Genomic DNA, 22,001 nt, shown 5'->3' on the forward strand with positions numbered 1-22,001 from the left:
CTTCTTGAATTAAAACTTGGAATTTACTCTCGACTAGAAATAGCGCATGGAGCATGGAACTTTAGGTTGAAGTCTTTTTTGGCATGTCGTAGGATTCTAATCACCCCAAAACATGTGTCTATGGGAAAATGCACCTTGAGTTCTGTCTTGCAAGTTTTTATGGGTTTGGGATTTATGTAAATTATTCACAGTATTCTAATGATATTTATTTGTTGTTTAAAAAAAAAAACTTAGAGGATATAGAAAACAAACTAAAGGATGCTCACCAAATTATGGACATCGTGGAATAGAATACTCTGCAGCCACAGAAACAGAAGTCAAATAAGTTCACTGGCATGAAAATGCTTGTGGTTTATGACTGCACTCATTATCCAATGTTGCATAACAATTTAGCACAGACTTCAGCATCTTAAAACACAGTTCTGGAAGTCACAAGTCCAGGTGAACTCAGCTGGGTGTCTGTTCGGGGTCTCATAGGCTGAAATCAGATGCCAGCTACTTTTATGCTCTTATCCAGAGGCTCTGAGGAAGGATCCACTTGCATGTTCATTAAAGTTGTTGGCATCCTTTAGTGATGCACACAAAATCACTGGGTCTAACACACTCATTTACAGATGGGGCTCCCAAGTCACCTTGTCACATATCTTATTGTCATTTACTGGGGAAAGCGTTCTAAGAATTACCCTCCATATTTATGGGCCACAGTGGGAACAGACTACACTCATTACTTCCCATGTATATGGGTCTTACTGACACTGAGCCTTGACCCATGGCGATTCTACTCATATTGTCAATCACCTTAGTAAATACACTTTTTAAAAAAAGATTTTATTTATTTATTTGACAGAGAGAGACATAGTGAGAGAGGGAACACAAGCACGTGGAGTGAGAGAGGGAGAAGCAGGCTTCCCGCCAAGCAGGGAGCCCGATGTGGGGCTCGAACCCAGGACCCTGAGATCACCACCTGAGCTGAAGGCAGTGGCTTAACCCACTGAGCCACCCAGCCGCCAATAAATACACTTTTTTAAAAGCAAATCCTTCAAACTTCCAGTACAGTCAAATGGAGTATAGAGACTAGATTTATTTTCTTAGGTGAAAGAAAAAAAAAATGGCAAAAATAATACAAATCTACAAAAACCACTAAAAGGAGTCAGTGAGTTTAGAAAGGGTACAAGATCAATACAGCAAAATCACTTGCATGCCTCTGTACAAGCAGTGGGCAACCTGAAATTAAAATAAAAAATACTATTTCTAGGGGCTCCTGGGTGGCTCAGCCAGTTAAGTGTCTGCCTTTGGCTTAGGTCATGATCTCAGGGTCCTGGGATCAAGCCCCTTATCAGGCTCCCTGCTCAGCGGGGAGTCTGCTTCGCCTCTGCACCCCCCCAACTTGTTCTCTCTCACTGTGTCCCTCTCAAATACAAAAATAAAATCTTTTTAAATAATACTTATTATAGCAACCTAAAAATCAGAACTACTTGGGGATAAATATGACAAAGGATGAGAAAGGTCTGTATATTGAAAACTACCAAATATTGTTGCGAGGAATTGAATGAAACTAAGTAAATAGAAAGATATATCATGGTTGAGTCAGAAGAGTCTGCATTGTTAAGATGGTAATTTTCTCCGAACTGATATGTAGATTCAACATGATCCCAGTCAAAAACCCCTGAACTCTTGTGTTCTTGTTGAAATTGATAAACTGATTCTAAGATTCAATAGGAAACACAATAGATCTGGGAGACCCAAGAGGATTCTGAAGCAGAGAAACAATTTTGAGGACTGGCACTACCTGATTATAGGGCTTATTATAAAGTTACCAGAATGAAGCAATGGATATTGGCATACAGATAGACAAACAGATCAATAGAACAAATTGTGTATTTCAGAAATAGACCTACACGTATATGGACAACTGATCTTCAGCAAAGAGGCAAAGACAGATCCATAAGAAAAAAAATACTCTTTCAGTAAATGCTGCTGGAACAGTTGAATATTTATCTGCATGAAAAATTGGACTTTGATAAGCACCTCACACCATATAAAAAAATTAACTCAAAATGGGTCATGGGCCCATTTTTAAAATCTGTAACTAACTGTATAAGTCCAACATGAAAATACAGAAAAAAGTTCTAAGCAGATGGGCAAGTCCAAAAGACTCAGAAACTGAATCTGCAAGTCTGAGTGAGGCAAAGACTTTTTAGATAAGATAGTAAAAATATGACATATTAAAAAGTTTGATAGATTGGCTCCATAGAATTTTAGAACTTCTGGTCTATGAGGGACACCCTAAAGAGGGGAACTGATAAGCCACAGATGAGGAGATACCTGCAGATCACATACCTGATAACAGACTTGAACCCAGGATATTAAAAAAATAAATTCTCAAAATCAGTAAGGAGAAAGCACACAACCCAGTTTTGTAGGTGGGAAAAGGAACTGGGCATAGATTTCATCAGAGAAGCAGTATGAATGATAAATAAGCATGGTGCCATTCGTAACTAGGGAAACGCCAATGGAAACAACAATGAGACAGCACCATGCACCGACTGAAATGTCTGAAGTTAAAAATACTGACCGTGCTGAAATGGGCAAGAACTGGAACATTACACACTGTGGTGGGAATGTAACATGGTACAACCACTTTGGAAAATGGATGGGCAGTTGTTTCAAAATTAAGCCTACACTCACCATATGACCCAACCATTCCACTCCTAGGTATTTATCCAACAGAAATGAAAACATATGTCTGTACAAAGACTCCCACATGAAGGCTAATAGCAGCTTTATTTTTCAATAACTCAAAACTGGAAAGAATCCAGAGGTATAGCACAGGTAAATGGGTAAATAGACAGAGGCTCATCCAAATAATGGAATGCTACAGAGCAATGAGAAGGGACAAACTGTTGACACATACGAGAACATGAATGAATCTGAATTAATTATGCTGAGTGAAAGAAACCAGAGCAGGGAAAGACACAAACTGCACGAATCTATTTACATAAAAAATGTTAGAAAATATAAAGTAATCCATAGTGACGGAACACAGACTAGTGGAAATTTATAGTGTTAAATGCATATATTAGAGAAAAAGACAAATCTGGGGCACCTGGTTGCCTCAGTCAGTTAAGCATCTGACTCTTGATTTCAGCTCATGTCATGATCTCCAGGCCATGAGGTGGAGTCCTGCTTTGTGCTCTGCACTGGCCGTGGAGCCTGCTTAAGATTCTCTTTCTCCCTCTCTTAAAAAGAAAGTAAGTGAAATCATATGAGTGAGCCTGGTGGTGGGTATTAAGGAGGGCAGGTATTGCATGGAGCACTGGGTGTGGTGCATAAACAATGAATTCTGGAACACTGAAAAAATAAAATAAAATAAAATGCAAGAAAGAAAGAAAGAAAGGGAGAAAGAAAGAAAGAAAAAAGGAAAGAAAGAAACAAAGATCTAAAATTAGTCATCCAAATTTTCCTCTTAGGAAATTTTCAGATGTATGTAAATTTTTTGAATTTATTCAAGAGGTCGGGGGATCCTGGGAGGGAATGCTGAATCTGACCAAAAAACAAAACAAAACAATGTAACTATATTACACATGTAGGAAATCACCTCACTGAAGGGGTGGGCATAAAAGTATTGGGAATAAGCGGAAATTGTAAGACCGAAGCAAAAGGAATCATCCTTAACACTGTATTCTTATTGATAAAGTTGTTTCCCATGGGATAGGAGTTGATGATTCTGAAGCCACCCATCATGAATTTTGGAATTGAAAAGTTCAGTAAATGTATGACAGGTGGTAAGAATGAATTTTCCTCTTGTTGGAGTGAGAAGTTACAGACAAGTAAAGGCTGGAATGGTTCACGTGGTAGAGGATTAGTGTTGGCAACATCAGTAAGAACTCACATTTAGCCTCACACAGATACAGAGGGATGCATACAAAATATCTGTAGCTATGGGTTGGTATAAACATGTATATTTCCTTGCTCTGTCAGCTGAGAGGGTCCAAATTAAATGACATCCCTGCAGCAATGCAGACATCTGGTGCCCAGATTTCAGATTCATAGTATCTTTTTCTGATGAAAGGAGCTAGGACTTCTGGCAGAAGTGGCTGATTTTAAGGTGGACAGGAAATTTACAAGATGATCCTGGAGCATCTTATAATGTCAGAAAGTAAGGAAGTGCTGAGAAGAACAAACAGCACACAACGCTGGGAACACAGCAGCCATATGAAGAGCTCTCAAAGGCCCAAACTGGAGTAATCTGATCAATAAAGTTGTCTTGGATTATAGATAATACAAGTATAAAATAAACATGCATGACTCATACTGGTATATGTGAATATGAAATATTCCATACTGATAATATGAATACATGAATGGAGGAGACTAAACAATTCTCCCATGCACAACTTCAAACAATGGCGGTAGCTCCTGCACCCCCAAGAACGTGGAGCAGAACTCTCCAGTTCTTACGACTGAGCTCCCCAGGTGCCCCTGAACTCCCCACTCTTTAAGCGTTGAGTGCGCACAGTGACCTCCTTTCAAAAAGTTCTCCTTTCAAAGTTTCTTCAAAGAAGAAACTCAGCAAACACTACCTCAGCCGGATGTCAAGGTCAACGTCAAGAGTGCTAAGTCATATGGAATGCATGTGCATGTACCCTTGATAATGAGGTGATGAAAGTGGGCCCTTTACCTCAGTGCCTTCCTCCCAGAAGCCCACCGTGCTACCCTAATCATGAGGAAACACCAGACAAATCCCAGCGTAGGGACATTCTACAAAATGCATGACCAGGACTTCTGAAAACTGTCAGGGTCATCAAAAACAAGGAAAATAGGAAAAACTGCCCCCAGCCAAGAAGAGCCATAAAGGGGACCTGACAGCTAAATGTCATGGTATCCTGGATGGGATCCTAGAGCAGAAGGGTATTAGGTAGAAACAAAGGAAATATGAATAGAGACTTGAATTAATAATTACATATCAATATTGGTCATTAAATATGACAGATGTTCCATGCTAATATAGGGCACTGACAACAGGAGAAACTGGGTGTAATGTAGGTGGGAACTCTTTGGACTATTTTTTCAACTTTTCTGGAAACATAAAACTATTTTAAAATTTAAAAACTTTAAATAAAAGCTAATCTCTCTTCTCCTCTCTTCTCATTCCCTCTCTCCTTTCTCCCTCCCTTTAAGAACAAGAACAGTATCACACGTTTCAGCACCTTGTCATTTCCAGCTGTCTTCCTGGATCATTCTGCAAGAGGCTTGCCATGACTGCTGTGTGCAGTCCACTCTAGTTTACAGACAGGCAAGCAAGGTCAGGGAGGCAAGGGACCCATCCGAGGGGGATCCCAAGGGACCCATCAGAGCTCAAGCATTGACCCCAGGACTTGTACTGGGCTCTGCCAGTCCCACTCCGTTGCTCTGCCATTCTGCTTTCCACGTGTCCCTCTGATTACAAACCATCTAAAGTACAGTGTGTGTACGTGGTATTCTTATACTCCAAGTGACCTGCCTGGACTTGACAGGAGTGAGCTGGAATCATCCTCTTACTTCTCCTTCCCCTTAGAAACAATCACTCAGAGAGAAGACAGTCAGGAGCCAGCATGGTGCTGGAATTCCTTCCCGTCCACGAAACTGTTCCTCATCTTCCTGTGCAAGCACTTCCACAGGTAATGATCTCATTTGGTGAACCCCCGAAATATCATGAAGTTATTATTACCCCCAATGCACCATTGAGAAGACTGAGGCTAGAAACACTGATGATCACCAAATACAATTCCTTCCCCTTTCTCCTAATCAGCTGTTGTCCCTGACTCTGGTTCGAGCCAGCACCCACCTGTCTGGGATCCCAGGTAGAAGCTGCTCGCCACCCCCCATGTGACCTATGATACCCATCACCACCCATGGCTTGGTACAGCCTCCCCAGCGGACAGATACCACCTTTTCTCTGCTGGTGAATGTGTCTTAGGGAGCCTGTCAAATCCCAAAGGAAAAATGACATCCCCTGGGGAAAATATCTGCAGTGAGGCGACCATCCTGTTTCCTTTCTCCGTCCTGGACCAGAGCCGAGCCCCCATGCAGGCACATGAGAGTGTGGGCAGAAGTGCCTCTCCTGAGTGGGATGAAACGTTGTAAGAGCTCTGAGGGTTGAAACTTTGAAGAGGTTGAGATCTTTGAGAGCTGAAGAACCTTTGAATCTCCCTTCAGCTCCCCTTACCCCAACCACAAGCTCTCTCTTGATGTAAAACATGTGTTCAGATTGAAAACAATGAGGCATATGTCTATGCCGACAGGACTGTTTTGCTTTATGTTTCTTCAGTGGTTGGAAACAGCCCTACCTCTGACATCTGCCTGACACTTTAAATGGAAGACACTCTCTGTCGTTCGTATCTGTGGATTTGCGAGATAGAACAGGAGATGGTGTCTCTGCTTGGCACAGAGAGATGAGGAGAAGTCTTGTGGACAGGAAGGAATTCCAGTGCCCATGCTAGGAACAGAGTCTGTGGGACCCAGTTGTATTGGGGTGGGTCTGTCTTCCAGTGGTCCACATGCAACCCCTGTGGAGCAGATGGGACAAAAGGGTCTGGACTTCCTTGGGAGCCATTAAAGTTAAGCTAAAACACCCAGAGACCAATAGAGGGAAGCTTCCAGAACAGATACAATGTGACTCCCTGTCCCCTTCGCCCTACACCAGCCATACGGATGATGTCTTCATCCACATGATGAATGGTCTCACATCAAACCAGGACATCTGGCTTCCAGGCTCTCTCTTCTGCCACTTACCCCTCCATTTGACCCTGGGCAAGTCACATGGCCTCGTCTTAAAGAAATGGACTGAATACTTTCTAAAGAATCTTCCGGCTCTAAAAACTTATGAGTTGTTTGGCTCTGAGTGGATGAGGAATCAGCTGCAGTGAACACTCCTGTCTATTCGGTCTAAGTTAGGAGACAGCGACATCCCTGGATGAGCAGACCAAATTCTGAAGCGGGAGGAATGTGGGGACCTAATGGGGAAAGGACTGGGGACCACAACAGGCAACAAGAGTAAATGAACAGAAGACACTCAGATTGAATGAGCCTTCTACAAATCTGTGCTGTGTAGTTTCTACATGCAAGTCACTAAAGTGTAGGAGGGGGGATGGATGGAAGCAGGAGACTCTCTCTCAAAATCCTGCATTCTAATTGACGTGCTAAGAAATTCTCGGTGGAAGAAAAATATCTTGTGTAAACAATAAGACGCTGTGGGGGGAGAGTAAGGCTGAAAGAGGTATTTGGCAAGCAGATGTAGAGCGGGAGGCCGAATTCAGGAACAAAGCAACAAAAGCAAGGGAGAAAGGGAGGCATTCGAAGACCAAGTCTAATAATCTTTACTTCGTGGTCCACATTAGTACTCCAGAATTTAGCCCTGAGAATCACCATGCCCAAAGACCCATCACTAGGGATGCTGCCAGGATGCCGGGGGATGGTGGCACACTCTGAGAGGACTTCCTTAGTCTGAGAGGATACTGGTGTCCCTGGGCTCCATGCCACCGGGCGAGGGAGGCCAAGGCTTGAGGCAAAGGCACGGGGGTACTGGTGTTGTCATGCCAGAAGGCATTCTCACCAAGTGGGGATGTGTCATAGTAAGGACTCCATAATCCAGTGAGGGCAGAAGGCGGAGCATTGGCCGGTGCTCTAGGCAATAATTCCTTACCTGGGCGAGCTAGGGCTTCAAGCTCCTGACCCTCGTTCATCATTTTAGTCACATGAATGAATTTTCAGGTCTTCTCCAGAAATCTAGTTGGGATGACCAGGTGCTGGATCTTGCACCTGGCTGGAAAAGAAGGGTTCTTCTACATTATAATTTGCAGAGGGTCCCACCTGTGCCCAGAAGAGAAAGTGGCGCTTGTCTTGGCTTGGAGTCATTGGGGGAGAATTATGCAGAATGTGATTTCTGTTGAGAAGTAAGGAAGGTTAGGATTTTGAGCAGGAGGGACCTTTCCTTCTTTTTGACTGTCAGGATGTCCTGGAGCAGAGAAGTCACAGGCTGTGTTTTGCAGTTGCACCATTTCACTCTTTGAAACAGGATCAAATCAAAGTCTGCAGAGCAGAGCTGGAAGGGGCTTCAAAGTCAGGTTTCAAGGTAAACTAACCACAGATACCTTGGCCTTTTCCTCATCTGTATTTGCTAGGGCTGCCCTAACAAAGTCTCAACAACAGGGCCTCAGAACAGAAACGAACTGTCTCATGGCTCCGGCGGCCACAGCTCCCAGGGCAGGGGTGTCCACAGGGTTGGTCCCTTCTGAGGGCTGCGAGGGAAAATCCGGTCCAGGCCTCCCTGCCAGCATCCGGGGCTTGCTGGCAATCTGTGGGATTCGGTGGCTTGTAGATGTGATACCCTGATCTCTGCCTTCGTGTCCCCATTGTGTTCTCCCTGTGTGTGCACATCTATGTCCAAAATTCCTCTTTAATTTTTATAAAGACATCAGTCGTGTGGGATGAAGGGCCCACCCTAATCCAGTATGACCTCATCTTAACTAGTTGTATCTACAATGACCTTTTTTCCAAACAAGGTCACATTCTGAGATACTGGGGGGGTGGGGAGGTTAGGACTTCAACATATGAAATTTAAGTGGACACAATTCAACATCTTACAGCATCTTTTCTGTATGGGGAGCCAAGACTGCGGAGCCATCAAGTCACAGGCAGGGGAGGAGATGCAGTGCTGGGTCCCTCAGGGTTTGGAGCAGCTCTGGACACACTTTGCCTCATTGTCCCCCAGTTGCTGTTGGAGACTGGGCTTGGATCCGTGGTAGAGGCCAGTGTGAGCCGAAATCGATGCACACCCACCCCCTGGGCAGGGTATCCAGGCCCATCTTAAAGAGAAGGGGTCCTACCAGGTAGAGGATGACCCCAGGATGCTGGCACATGCCCAGAAGTGAGAACCACTGCTCTGCGTGGCGGGGACCAGCTCTTTAGGCATGCCTACCCAGAGGGCCAGGATAAGGGGCTGCCCTGTGGACCAGCTGTACCCACACGGACAGCACGTGGCCTCACTGTGCCTCAACTCCTTCCCTTGCAAAATGGTGGCACAACCCTGCCCACCTAGGGTCCAGCGAAGCTCAAGTAGGGTCACAACATGGCCTGGCTTTGAAGAAACCTATGTGCTGTGCAGCCCTGGCCGGCGGCTGTCTCATCTCCTCAGGGAGTCCTTCCTCAGCGTCTGCTGGCAGGGACAACGTCTGATGACTAAAACATATCTGACTTTCCCCGTGCCCGCTTTGCCTGCCGCCAAGCCTCCGCCAGTCCCCCTGGCCGCCTGCCTGTGGCTGGCCGGTCCGCTGCTCAGAGCAGGGGCCGAAAGCCACCCCGGGTTGCATTTCACAAGCCCCAGCCTGCTCTCCCCACTCAGGGAGCTCAAAGGGGAGCGGGCTTGCAGGCTGGGTTCTGGCCAGGTGAGCCGGCCCCCGGGGAGAAGGAGGGGACCCCGATGTGCACCTGTGGCTTAGGTTTCTCCCTCGAGGGGGGACCCCTTTCTCTCCACTGGCTTTTTCCAGAGCGCCTTCATCCTCCGAGATTGACAGCTTGCTCTCGGCTGGGAATAGAGCGTAGGAAGTGGTCTTTTCGAACTTCCCTTGCAGCTCCGCCTGCCAAAAACCCCCGGCACTGCCGCGTTGCCTTATTTACCCTGGCCACCAGGTCTCTCCCAGCGGCTCTAAGAAAACAGATTACTGTCCAGAGCAAAGTCCTTGCGTGTTTCCTCTCTGGAGATGGATCAAGTTTTGAAAGAAAGGTTTCCTGTGGCCCATTACGCCATTTGGGTTTGTTTTATCTGTCTCCACCTGTGGGGCAGGGAATTAACCTGTTGCCCAGGGCCGGGCCAGCAAATGACTGAAAGGAAAGCCAAACTCACCGGTGTGCTTTTCGACAACACACGGCGGCCTTGTTCTCCTCTGCTCAGCATTGTGCGGGTGAGGCCCCGGCCCAAATCTGACTAGGACTCCACGTAACTTGATATGTTTTCTTTCTTTGCTGTAGTCTCTGTGTGCCAAATTTAACTATGCCCCGATCTGTGGTCTGTATATACAGTGTTGTTGCAGGAGGGGGGTGGGGGGCGCTGCCTGAAGGGGGAGGGGGAGTGTCTCCATGTGGTTTTTTTCCTTTATGTATTTTTTTCTCTTGCCTGCTTTGCTCACTGTTTGCTATATATAACTTACCATGACTGTCCTCACTCTTTGGTCATTAACCCTTTGGAGATAACTGCTCCGCTTTGTGTCTCCCAGAATGTGCTTTCACAAGTGCCCTCAAGCACCCTGTTTGGGAAGCACTGGCACGGTCAGGGTTAAGGGCAGGCCTTTGGAAACTTGAACTTCCCCAGAAGTGCTTGTGCAGCAATTAGCAGAGCCCCGCTCAGATACAGAAAACTATCCCCTGCCCCCCTTTGCAAACAAGCCGTGAAGGTGCTTGGAGCCAAGAGTCACAGACGGTGGGTGCCCTCTTTCCAGAAGGCTTGTATCCTGTACCTTCTGGAAATGGGATCAAAGTGTCAACTTAATGGTGCAGCAAGGTTTCAAGGGGAAGTCAGGATCCGTTGTCCAATTAAAATTCAGCAGGGTGGGCCTCGCTCCTGGGGATGATGGGGTGAACCAACCCAAGAGTGGCAGAAAGCTACTCATTTCCAGCCTGGGTGATGGGTGACCCTTCCTATGTCGATAGAAGCCTTGTTTCCACTCTGCTGGAGGAAGAGGGCTGGCCCAATATTTTGGTACCTACTAAAGGTTTGGGGCCAAAAAGAGCTCTTGACCCAAGGCAGGCTCTCTTCTCAAGGGGGGTTAGACATCACTCCTTAGGACCCAGGGTCCACGGGGTCGGGGATGGGAGGGTAAAGCCTCCGATCTCACTGTTCACTTCTTCAGAAGTCACAGAAATACGGGAAAATACAGAACCTTGCATCTCCTTGGGAGGGGAAGAAGATGTCTTGGGTCATCTTGGGCTATATTTAGAATGGAAAATATGCTGGCTCAGAGAAAACTAGTCATGTTTCCTTCTCCAAGCTGCACCGTGAGCAGGGAGCCTAGCCCTATCGGCCCCTCCTCCCATCCTTCCTACAGCCCTGATGGCCCCCCTCCTCCAGGGAGCCTTCCCAGACATAGGAAGACCCCATAGGGTCAGGCCAGTTTCCCTGGTTAATAAATTTCACAAGGGTGAGACCCATGAGGTTCTATACCGTGTGCTGGGCCCGGTGTGAGCTTAGAGTGGCGTGTTCGAGCTGAAGGTGGGAATTCCCCTGCCTTCACCCACTCCCCACCCACCTGTGCCGCCAGGCGTGAGTGCTGGGCTTGGACACCGGGATCCTGGCCCAAAGGACAGTTTCTGCTCTGGCTCACCTGTTGTACTCTGGGAAGCCATGTGATCATGGGCACATTGGGCTTCATGACGGTGATAATGTGGCTCCCTGTTAACTTTCTTTTCATAAACATCAAAATGTTTTTAAGAACATGGAAGGTTATTGCATCACCATTTTGCTTGGGGATCTGCACATGATTTCTCAGAAAAAAGCAATCCAAACCCGCCCTGTCACCGATTCCAGCCCAGGCCCTACTTCCCACTTTACTGAGGACGGGGGTCAGAATAGCATTGCTAAGGACGGCCGTCTGCTATCTGTGCTCGTGGGGACAACAGGGACAATGGAAACACAGTCTTGGGTAACTGTTGTGGTTCAGGCCTCATTTTTAACCTCCACAATCTCTCTTAGAGGTGGGGATTATTGGAGCCTTCCCCAGTGGGGAGACCAGGGCTTACATGTCTCCTCCACAGACCCTGTCCTCACCCTCCTCACCAGCTCCTCACCGTGCCATACTGGTCCTACCTGTGGAAGCAGCCCCTGGTGAAGGTAGCCCCTTGGTCTTCTGTCCCATTACCTCCCACCTGGCTCACAGCCCAGCCTCCTACCCCTCTACATCCACTCTAGAAAGAAGCCAGCATGATCTCCAGGAAATGTAAAACCAAGTCAAGGAAGGGGGCCACCTGTCCCCCAGACTGGATATGAGAGCTTCTCCTGCTTGGACCATGACAGTGGCTTCTGGGGGCTCTTAGAACAGACTTTGACCTCCTCCTTGTGCATGGCGAACACCTCCCATATGTCATACCTGTGGCCCACTCACTCTGCACCAGCACCCCCAATGCCAGAGCCTCTGTGTCTGCTGTTTCCTGCCTGGGGACCCTAGACTCTGAATGCTAGCCTCTTCCTCAGGGAAGGTCAAGGGCCTATTCTGGCTGGTGGTAAACTCTGCGGTCTGCTCTGCACATCCGTTCTCTCGAGAGGAAGAAGACACTCAAGCTCCCCCAGCCCCAAGACCCCCGCTTCCCCCGGCAAGCTGAGGCAGGCTCCCTGACCCAAGGCTGCTGCTTGCTCCCCGGTGGAGGGGATTCTCCCAGCCCGGGCAAACCTCAGGGCTCTGTGACTGGGGCAAATGGCTACTCTATCATGGGGGCTTTAGGTCATGAACAGACACCCCATGACCTTTCAGAAGCCCACCCAGAGAGGAAGCTGACCACTTTCACCCAACCCAGTCAGACTTTCTGAAACCCAACACGCTGACATACTTGCAGCACTTGGATTTTCCTATTCAATTATTGCACCATCTCAAAAGAAAACTCTCTTATAATTGGTGAAAATTAGGTTGGGTTGAACATCCCCTGGCCTGTCCACACATCACTGAATCTGTTTCTTCAGAATAATTCACTCCGAGTTAGCAGGCCTGCGACAATGACCTTAAACCAATCACCTAGAAGCATCTCCAGGTTTGGCACTCAGAAAAACTGGCCCTTTCAAAAGGCCTTTTCTAGGGTGGACTGGGCCGTAGCCATTTTGAGGAGGCCCTCTAGGACAACAACCCATCCACTGCACAAGATGACATTGGAGGTCCCCTGAGAGCAAATAAGTTTCCCCTCCTCATACCCTCCTCCAGTCCCACCAGGCTCCCCATCAGAAGTCCATCGAGCTTGGAGCACCTTCCCACTAGCTCAAAACTGACCATTTCAAATGGAAAATAAACAGAGAGGACAAAAATAGGAAGTAACATCAAATAGATCACCGAGGCAACTTGTCAACCCTCAGTTGCCTTCCTGATTTCTTTCCTAGCCCTAGTGTCACACCTTCCTTGTCATCAATTTAGCATGTAACATTTTTTTAATTAAAATTCAGTATCATTGAACAGGTCATCAAGTGTGAGCAGTATTTTCTTTGTTCTAAAAATCCACATGTAATGAAGCTGCCATTCACAATTGTTTTCCACTGGGCTGCTTATTAAAAAAAATGATTTTCAATGAACAGAAATAGGTGTATGTTCACAGCGTGGGGTCCCTCAGGAATGAAAACCTCACCAATCACAGCGCAGCTCTTGGGCGTGGGGTGGGGGGGGTGTTGTCAGATGTCAATTTCGGCTGATTGTTTCTGAGGCCATGTGACTGTTATCTTACGTCCTGTGGTGCATTTTATAGACTGATGTGATCTTTTAGAGATAAATGATTAGATGAATGTTTATAGATGAGTGCATATTCACAGCGTGCTAGAGCCAAGGGAGGAGTGCCCACGAAATCACCAGGAAAGGCTTTCAAAGGGACACAGGGATGGAGAAGCTGAACTATGGCGCCCGTTGCCTGCGCGCCCGTTGCCTGCGACTGAGGCCTCTGGCACCAGCAGACAAGAACCCTGAGAGTCAGATCCTCAAGTCCCCACCTGGAAAGGGAGCAAAACCAAGACAGCTTCTGTCTCCCACCTCTGGAGGCACCAAAGGCCCCCGCCGTGGGATCGCAAACCACAGCCCGGTCTGAGTTTTTTGTTTGACTTTAAGACCTGAGCCAACATGTGAAAACCTGGTCATTTCTGGCTCTCTTTACCAAATCAAGGAGATCTGCACCCGTGGTATCTACATTTTCCGTGGATATCTGAGGCGTAGCTTTGCCCCCTGAGACATTTAGGTGGGAGAAAAACTCTTCCTTTTCCTTATTGCCTATTGTCGGTATGGTCCTGGGCAAATCATCTTAGAGCCTCAGTTTTCTCATCTCTATAATGGGATGACCTCAAGGCATGGTTCTGGTGCTCTGTAAGAAAGGCTTGGGAAAGAGCCCAGCACCTGCACAGAGAGGATCTCAGTAAACACTCCTTCCCTGCTGGCTCCATGTCCTCAGGGGCTGCTGGTGTCCTCCAAGGGAAGACAACCAGCCATTCAGTGTGCAAACACCCTGCCTACCATCCTCCTGCTAACATGGACAAATGCGAGGAGTGAGGACAGAATTACTCAGAAATAAGCGGTTTCCCAGCTGTGGTCTCCAGGCTCTAATAACAAAGGGCTCGGCCCCGACTGGAGGGGAAGCAGGACTCCTGCGCCACAGAATGGCTGTCAGGACATCTTGGGTTTTTTGATAACAAATCTCAAATAATTTAGGTCTTTTTAATGTGCAGCAAATCCGATTCCCTCAACAACATCTGCGGTAAAAGGTTAGGAGCGTGTGTGGAGACCAAGTGTGGAGGGGTTTTTCCTACCCCACCACCAAATCCAGAGTTACCCTCCAAACTGTAATCTTATCATATGTCACTGGTTCCACATAAACAGATCTGTGTATATTTCCAGTAGTTTCAGCTGAAACCAGTTAAGAACAGATGTGCAAAGCGTTGCCCGGCACTGATCCATTTAAATGTATTTTTCCATGAACGGCCTTTTCCCTCTCCCCTTCCTCCAAGGAGGGGGAAACAAGAAAGTGGAACCATCATTAAAGTGGATATTACACGCTTCTGAGCTCCCTGCAACCAGTGTTTGCTGTCGGTTTCCAAACGGCAATTTGGCACACGAGGCTGTGAACACAGTGGGGTGTGCATTTGATGGGCAGTGTTTGCCGTGAGACCACGTGGCTGGGAGGTGGGCCCACTGTTCTGTGGCCAGCCTTCCCCGATGCTGCGGAAACATGCAGCCCCCCCACCCCTCGAAGGCACAAGCGACTAAGTTATCCACCTCTCTGATAGCTTGAGTCTGTTTTTATTTTTCTTAGCTCAACGCATAAAAGGAGGAGGATACGGAAAAAACTCTTACAAGTCAACAATAATAACAACAAAACTAAATAATCTAATTTAAAAAGGGGGAAAGGAATTCTTTTGAAGTTTTTATTGACTTATTTGACACACAGAGAGAGAGCTCACAAGTAGAGGGAGCAGCAGGCAGACGGAGAAGCGGGTTCCCTGCTGAGCAGCGAGCCCTATTGCTCCATCCCAAGACCCCGAGATCGGGACCCGAGCTGAAGGCAGGCACTTAACCAACTGAGCCACCCAGACACCCCGGGGGAGGGAGGGAGGATTGGATTAGACACCTCCCTAAAGCTGATATACAAATAGCTAGCAAGCTTAGGAAAAGAGAGTCGCTATCACTAAGAATGAGGGAAACTCAAAAGAAAGCTACAAGGAGGTATCGCCTCATGCCATTCAGAGGGCATATGTGTGTATATAACCAACAGGCCATGACAAAGGTTGGGGAGGGTGTGGAGAAATTGGAGTCCTCCCACATCGCCAGTGGGAATGGAAGATGGTGCCGCTGCTGTGAAAAACAGTAGGGAGGTTCCTCAAAAAATTAAAATAGGACCACCGTATGATCCAGCAATTCCTGTTCTGAGTATAGTGCCGAAAAAATTGAAAGCAAGATCTCCGAGGGATATTTGCACACTCATGATCATAGCGGCATCATTCACAAGAGCCAGAAGACAGAAGCAACCCAAGTGTCCTTCACCAGATGAATGGAGAGGCAGCCGGGGATCTCCGCACGCGATGGAATGTTACCGCGGAATATCAGCCTAAAAAGAAGGAAAATCTGTCACAGGCCACAAGATACGCGAAACGTGGGAAGACCTTGGGCTGACTGAAATAAACCAGTCGCAAAGGCACAAATGCTGTGCGATTCCACTTATGTGGGATCCCTAGAATCGTCAAGTCAGAGAGACAGGAAGGAGACTGGTGGTTGCCGGGGGACCGCGAGGAGAGGAGAACGGGGGGTCACTGCTGCATGGGTAGAGTTGCAGTTTTGCAAAATGAAGAAGGTCTAAGATCTGTTGTAAGACAGTGTTCATGTACTTGACCCTCCTGAATCGGACCTTTAAAACGGTTAAGGCAGTAAAAACAAAAATGGGGGAGAAGGTCTAACCCTGATGCTGATCCCGCGGTTGGGAAGAGGGTCCAAGGAAATAAGACACACAGCAGGACTTTGGGCCTGCTGGTTGTGGAGATATAACTCAGAGAATGAGATAGGATGGGTGACGTCTTCCCCGGTTGGAATTTCTGTTCTCAGGAACACTTTTTTCTTCGTTCATCTTTACCACGATCTGCAGCCATCTCCTGGAGGGCCTCCGCTGGGCACAGGGCCTCTTTCTCAGTGCTCGCCTCTGGAGCAGAGCTCCATCTCAGTGACCCGTGTGTCCCCTGTGACTGGCACTGGGGGTGGGAGGTGCCTGTCCCACCTTCAGTGGTCTCTGAGTAGACCCCAAGCTGTGGTTGTTTCCGTTAGGCAGATTTCCATGCACTGACTTTGCACAGGGCATTGGAAAGAAGGAGGGAGGTCTTGGGGTTGGGGGGGTGGGGGCGGGTGTTATGGCAGGTAAGCCTCAGGGGCTCGATGCCAGCTGCAAGAAGCAACATGACCTCCAGTTCAAGGTCTGCCATCACATCACCCCAGCAGATCACCAGTAAAACAAGGATAAGGGCAAAATTGGCTTCATACACTCTGAAGATTCCAGATCTTGGGGGGTGGGGGGGGGGCTCTGTCTCCCTGGAGTTCTGCCCAGCCCGACTCCCTCCCCAGGGCATAGTATCCAGGAACCTCAACATGCCTGGGATGCTTGGGCAGTCTGGGTAGAGAGGTACCACGAGCACCTTTGTGTTTTTCCATGAGCGGGGACCCTGTGGGGATGCGTCCCGGGCTCTGATTGCAGTGTGATGTGCTGAGGCCCCAGACAGAGACCCTGCCACAGTGATCGATGGCAAGGTGGGTCACCTGACAGGAGGGGACCCTCTTGCAGGGCTTGGTCACCGCAACAGGAAGATGAGCAGCTGGCTTGGGAGTTGAGATAAGATTTTTTCAGGGGAAAGCAGAACTGCATTTGTCTTAATGAGCAGGAAAGAAAAAAAATCAAAGCATTCGTTAACACTTCAAAGAGGTTCAAGGAGTACATTTGGTTCCCAATTAGTGTCTCTCCTGGCTAGGCAAGTGTCCGGTGAAGAATCCCATTGTCCTAACCCAGGGGGAAGATGCCAGGGGCTTCTCTTAGTGGCTGAGACTTGGGGCCTATGAGTGGGGGGTAGTGGTGGGAGGGTAGGGGGTTAAGGGGCTCCCTGGCCCAGGTTGGTGGGGGCACTGCTTCCAGGATTGCCAGCCTCATGCAGACCTCTGATCTGTTCAGGCAATGGCTCAAATGATCCAAACTTGTTCGTGAGGACCTTGATCTTCTGCAAGCTTCTCATATTTCCCATCTGTACTTCTTTCGCTTGATTATTGTCTTGCCTGCGATTCTGGTTGCAGTTTTTTTCTGTCCAGAGGTTCACACTCAAAGGCCGTGATTTCTATAACCAACCCTGGACTTCACAGAAGCAAAAATCAGTAGGTTCAAAACTTGGTTCTTTTATTCATTTGACTCAAACTGATTTGGGGCAACACGTCTGAGCGCAAGCCAGAAACCTCTAAAAAGAGGGCTACCGTCCGGTATCTTGTCGCTCCTCCAGAAGACCCGAGAACACTAAGCAAGGGGGTGACATGCTTCTGCCCAACCCAGAAAGATTCTAGCCCAGTGCTGCCGCTGATAGAGACAGGTCAGACTCCCCCACTCTGTCTCCATCTTCTCCAGAATGCTTCTGGATCCCCTTCATTTACTCATGTTCCTACCCCCAATTCACCAGTGTTTCAAAATCTACACATTTACACCCATCCATCACCCTGATTTCTAAAGCATTACAATCAGTGATAATTCTCAATTATCTTAATCAATACAGTGATGTTTCCCTAAAAGGACTGATGGCTCAGCCCATGACCTTTCTTTTCAGCCACAAACAAAAGGGGACTTAACAGATGTGTGTTTGTGTGTGTGTGTGTGTGCGTGTGCGTGCAAATACACACTTGAGGGTGCACACGAATACACACACCCATGCATGGGCACCTGAGTGCACGCCTGCCTAATGCACACTCTCTTAATGAAAAACAGGATAAATTACAGAGAATGGCAACCTAATGATTACAAAAAGATATATGAGGCATAACGCATTAGTGAGCTACATTTTGTTCAAAACTGAGGTACTCAGGCAGAGTAACACGCCTTTGTGCCGGAATGCACTCAGCTGTAGCAATGACTAATAATACAGCCGAGGATCTGCTCACATTTTTTCCCCTTTTGTGCCTATTTTCATAAGTTAATAACTCAAGCATGAAATTATTTCAGGCTGAGGACTGGTGGTAAGAACAGGGCAAATGTGTGGGAAACAACTTTTTTGTTGTTGTTGTTACTTAATTTAGTTCGGCTGTTTTTAAGTTAGAGGAGTGGAGATGTCAATGTGCATTTTCTCCCGCAAGCCCAAGAAAGTTGGGATTTTATTACACAAAACAAATGTTTAATGACTGCAGATAGGAGTTACTCTTCATACAGGTATATGATATGCTTTTGTTTGGTATAGGTTGGAGTTTTGGGGGGGCGGTGTTGGATGAAATTGAATCAGAACATTGTAAGTGACACCATCCTGAATTCACGTGCCTTCAACTAGGAAACTCCTATCCCACGGGCAAGTCAAACAGCCGGGTGAGCAAACAGCTAGCTGCCTTCCACAGCAGGAAGGGGCGTAGGGGTGAAGGCTACTGCTGAGTATCAGTAAATTCCTAGAGCAGTGGAGAGAACAGAAACAAGATGAATAATAGTAATGCCTCTCCTTACAAAGTCTCAGGACTCTGGGGTTTACTAAACATTTTCCTGTATCCAGAACCAGAGAAAGTCCAACTGCAGGAGACTAGATTTCATTCAAGTCTTTTAAAAAACTCTCTTGCCTCTTCTTTTATTGGGGCAGGAGAGTTTGAAAGATACAGAAAAATAAAGAGAATGATGTAAGGAACACCTGAGTAACCACATTCCAGAATTAACAGATGTTACTATTTTCTAAGGATGGCTTTTTTTTTTTTTTTTAAGTAAAATAACGGAGTCATCACTGCTAAATTTGTACTCTTTCCTTCACAGATTGCAAAGTAAGAAGCAGAAGGGGAAAGGACTTGGCTGCCAGCAGCTTGCCCATCTTTTATGGATTGGATCTGTAAAGGAGACTCTCAGGTGGGTACGAACAACACCTATTGTCCCATTTTACAGATGACCAGCTAGGGGTCCCCGGTGGATATGAATGAGAGCCTCCCTAGACAGAGCAAAAGACAAAGCCTACAGCAGCCCAGACCCCAGCCACAGGGAGTGGTGCAGAGAGCACCTGTGTGAAGGAGAAGCAAGGACCCTGTGGCCAGGGTCCACTTAACCAGGCATGTAATTCAGAAGCAAGTCAGCAAATACTTACGGAGACATTCCATAGAAATACATGTACTTCGTAAGGTATATTTTAATCAGTAGCTCAATCATGGATCATTGCCAAAGAAAAGCAAAAGAGATGGCCATCCTGTGAAACGATGGGGCAATTTTTATTTTTACTAGATCACCCCATTTATAAATCTTTGATAAATCCCGCCTCCAGCCCTCCCAAATGACATCTGAACGGGTTGAGAGGTGTTTGTTTGTTTGTTTGTTTGTTTAATTTAAGGTGAAATTGAACAAAGATTTTTTGGTGCCTTATGCTTGCCTCGAACTGCTCGGGTTCCAGCTCTGCGCGAAACTTCAGCTAAGCCCACCTTGGGGCTACAACAGGTTCCGCAAAGCCCCGCGCGCCCTAAGCCCCACAGGAGCCGGCTCCGGTCCACCTGCTGCAATCCGGGAGAGCAGACTCTAAAAATACCGAGCTCTGCAGACTCACGCCGGGCTCCTGGGGGGCTTCTAGACTGACAGCTCCGCTTACCCTGCAACAATGGGCTCAAAAACGCCAAACCAAAACAAAACAATCCGCCTGTCTTCGAGTGGTCTGATCAGGTGCTTTAGAGAGTTTCCCTGGCCCTTTCAGAGCCTTGGAACTCCCCAGCACTGGTTTGAGAAAAGAAAGAGGCAGCAAAGCGGAGCGAGCAGGCGGCTTGCTTTGGCAGGGTCTGAGGCTCCCGCGGCCACGGTCACCGTGACGCAGCGCCCCATCCCGGCGTGGGCGGACACACCACGGTCTCGCCCACCCCTCTCCCACTCCAGCCCCCAAGGCTGCCTCCCTCCGTCCTTCCCCAGAGGGCAAAAGGCGGGACGGAACTTCACAGTTCGCACATAATAAGGGAGAAAACCGAGTCCAAAGCACCTGAAACGGAGCCCACACAACCTCGGTTGCGCCGCGTCTTTCAGCCCAGATGTGTGCAAAGGCTCGCTTGGGCGATTTGCAGAAGGATGCTTTGGGAGGGAGTGGGGGAGGGCGTGGGGAAGTAACTTCTCCTAGAGAGTGTCCTCTTCTCCCAGGCCTCACCGGGAGAACTTCCAAAGACAGAAAAACCACAGGGTTCCTGGTACTGGGGCTTTGACTTTATCAGCTGAGAGCAGATTCTTCCTGGCCAGAGTCGGGGCCCTTCCTCCGACTGCCAAGGCAGAGAGACACAAGCAGACAGAAACTCGCTTTCTGGGGTGGGAGCTGACTCACACCCAGAGTTGCCTTTAATCCTCTGAAAGTTGTCTAGCGAGGTCGTCCAGAGAGTCCTGGTGTTTTCTGCTTTCTTCTCTTTCCTTTAATCCGGCCTTATGTCACCCTTCGAGACACCTCCAGTCCACGGAGAAGAGGACCTGAGGAGGTCTGGGCTGTCTTGAACACACCAAACCAATTAACAGTCTGGTGCCTTAAATGAAAAAGCAGAACAAAACAACAAGAGTGTTTCTAAACTAGATCAACTCTGGTTTGCTTGAAGGGAAAAGCTCTCACTATGGCTGGAGGTGACTGGTGTGACAAAAGAAATTGGGCAAAAGAAATTGGGGCAGGAAGAAATTAAGCTGTGATTCTTTGAATGGGGTTTGGTGAAATTTGTTTAATGACAGCCCCATCATTTCTAAAAACCCATGAGCAGCATGCGAGAGTTCCAGTGGTTCCAGTGGGTTCTAGTTGCCCCACATCCTTGTAATGCTTATTGTGGTCAGTCCCTTTCATTGTAGTCATTCTTTTTTTTTTTTTTTTTTTTTTTTTTAAAGATTTTATTTATTTACTTGAGAGAGAGACAGTGAGAGAGAGCATGAATGAGGAGAAGGTCAGAGAGAGAAGCAGACTCCCCATGGAGCTGGGAGTCCGATGTGGGACTCGATCCCGGGACTCCAGGATCACGACCTGAGCCGAAGGCAGTCGTCCAACCAACTGAGCCACCCAGGCGTCCCTCATTGTAGTCATTCTAATGGTTACATTGTGATCTCTCGTGAAAATAATTTGCATCACTTCTTTCTAATTCATAGATCTTTGGTGATATGTCTATGTAAATATTTTAGCCATTTCTTCATTGGATTGTCTGATTTATTATTCGGTTTGGGGAGTTCTTTATATATAATGGATTCAAGTCCCTTATTAAATATATGATTTGCACATATTTTCTCCTATTTGTAGCTCATCTTTTCATTTCCTTTTGTTTTTAATGTTGAAGGAGTCCAATAGATCACTTTTTTTTTCTTCTATGTGCCATGCCTTTGATATATCTAAGAAATCTTTGCCTAGCCCAAAGTCACAAAGATTTTCTTCTGTTTTCTTCTAGAAGCTGTGGTTATTTCAAGCTATGATGACCGGTTTTTAGTTCATTTTTCTACATGGCATGAGGTAGGGATTGAGGCTCACTTCTTTTGCCTATGGATAGCCCAGTGTTCCCCCGGCATTTGTTGAAAAGACTACCATTTCTCCCTCCCCGCATTGCTTTCCACTT

General features: G+C 47.3%; 1 long non-coding RNA gene across 2 annotated transcripts in view; it reads left to right on the forward strand.

Annotated features, from left to right (window-relative positions):
* LOC116595924 overlaps nucleotides 1-22,001 on the forward strand; it is a 134,075-nt gene that overhangs the window by 101,791 nt on the left and 10,283 nt on the right. For both annotated transcript variants that reach the window (XR_004287917.1, XR_004287916.1), the window contains exons 3-4: nucleotides 19,225-19,314; nucleotides 21,837-21,898. This is a non-coding gene — a long non-coding RNA (uncharacterized LOC116595924). The remainder of the gene's footprint in view (nucleotides 1-19,224; nucleotides 19,315-21,836; nucleotides 21,899-22,001) is intronic.

This window comes from Mustela erminea, chromosome 7 (assembly GCF_009829155.1).
Source record: "Mustela erminea isolate mMusErm1 chromosome 7, mMusErm1.Pri, whole genome shotgun sequence".
Taxonomy (NCBI): domain Eukaryota; kingdom Metazoa; phylum Chordata; class Mammalia; order Carnivora; family Mustelidae; genus Mustela; species Mustela erminea.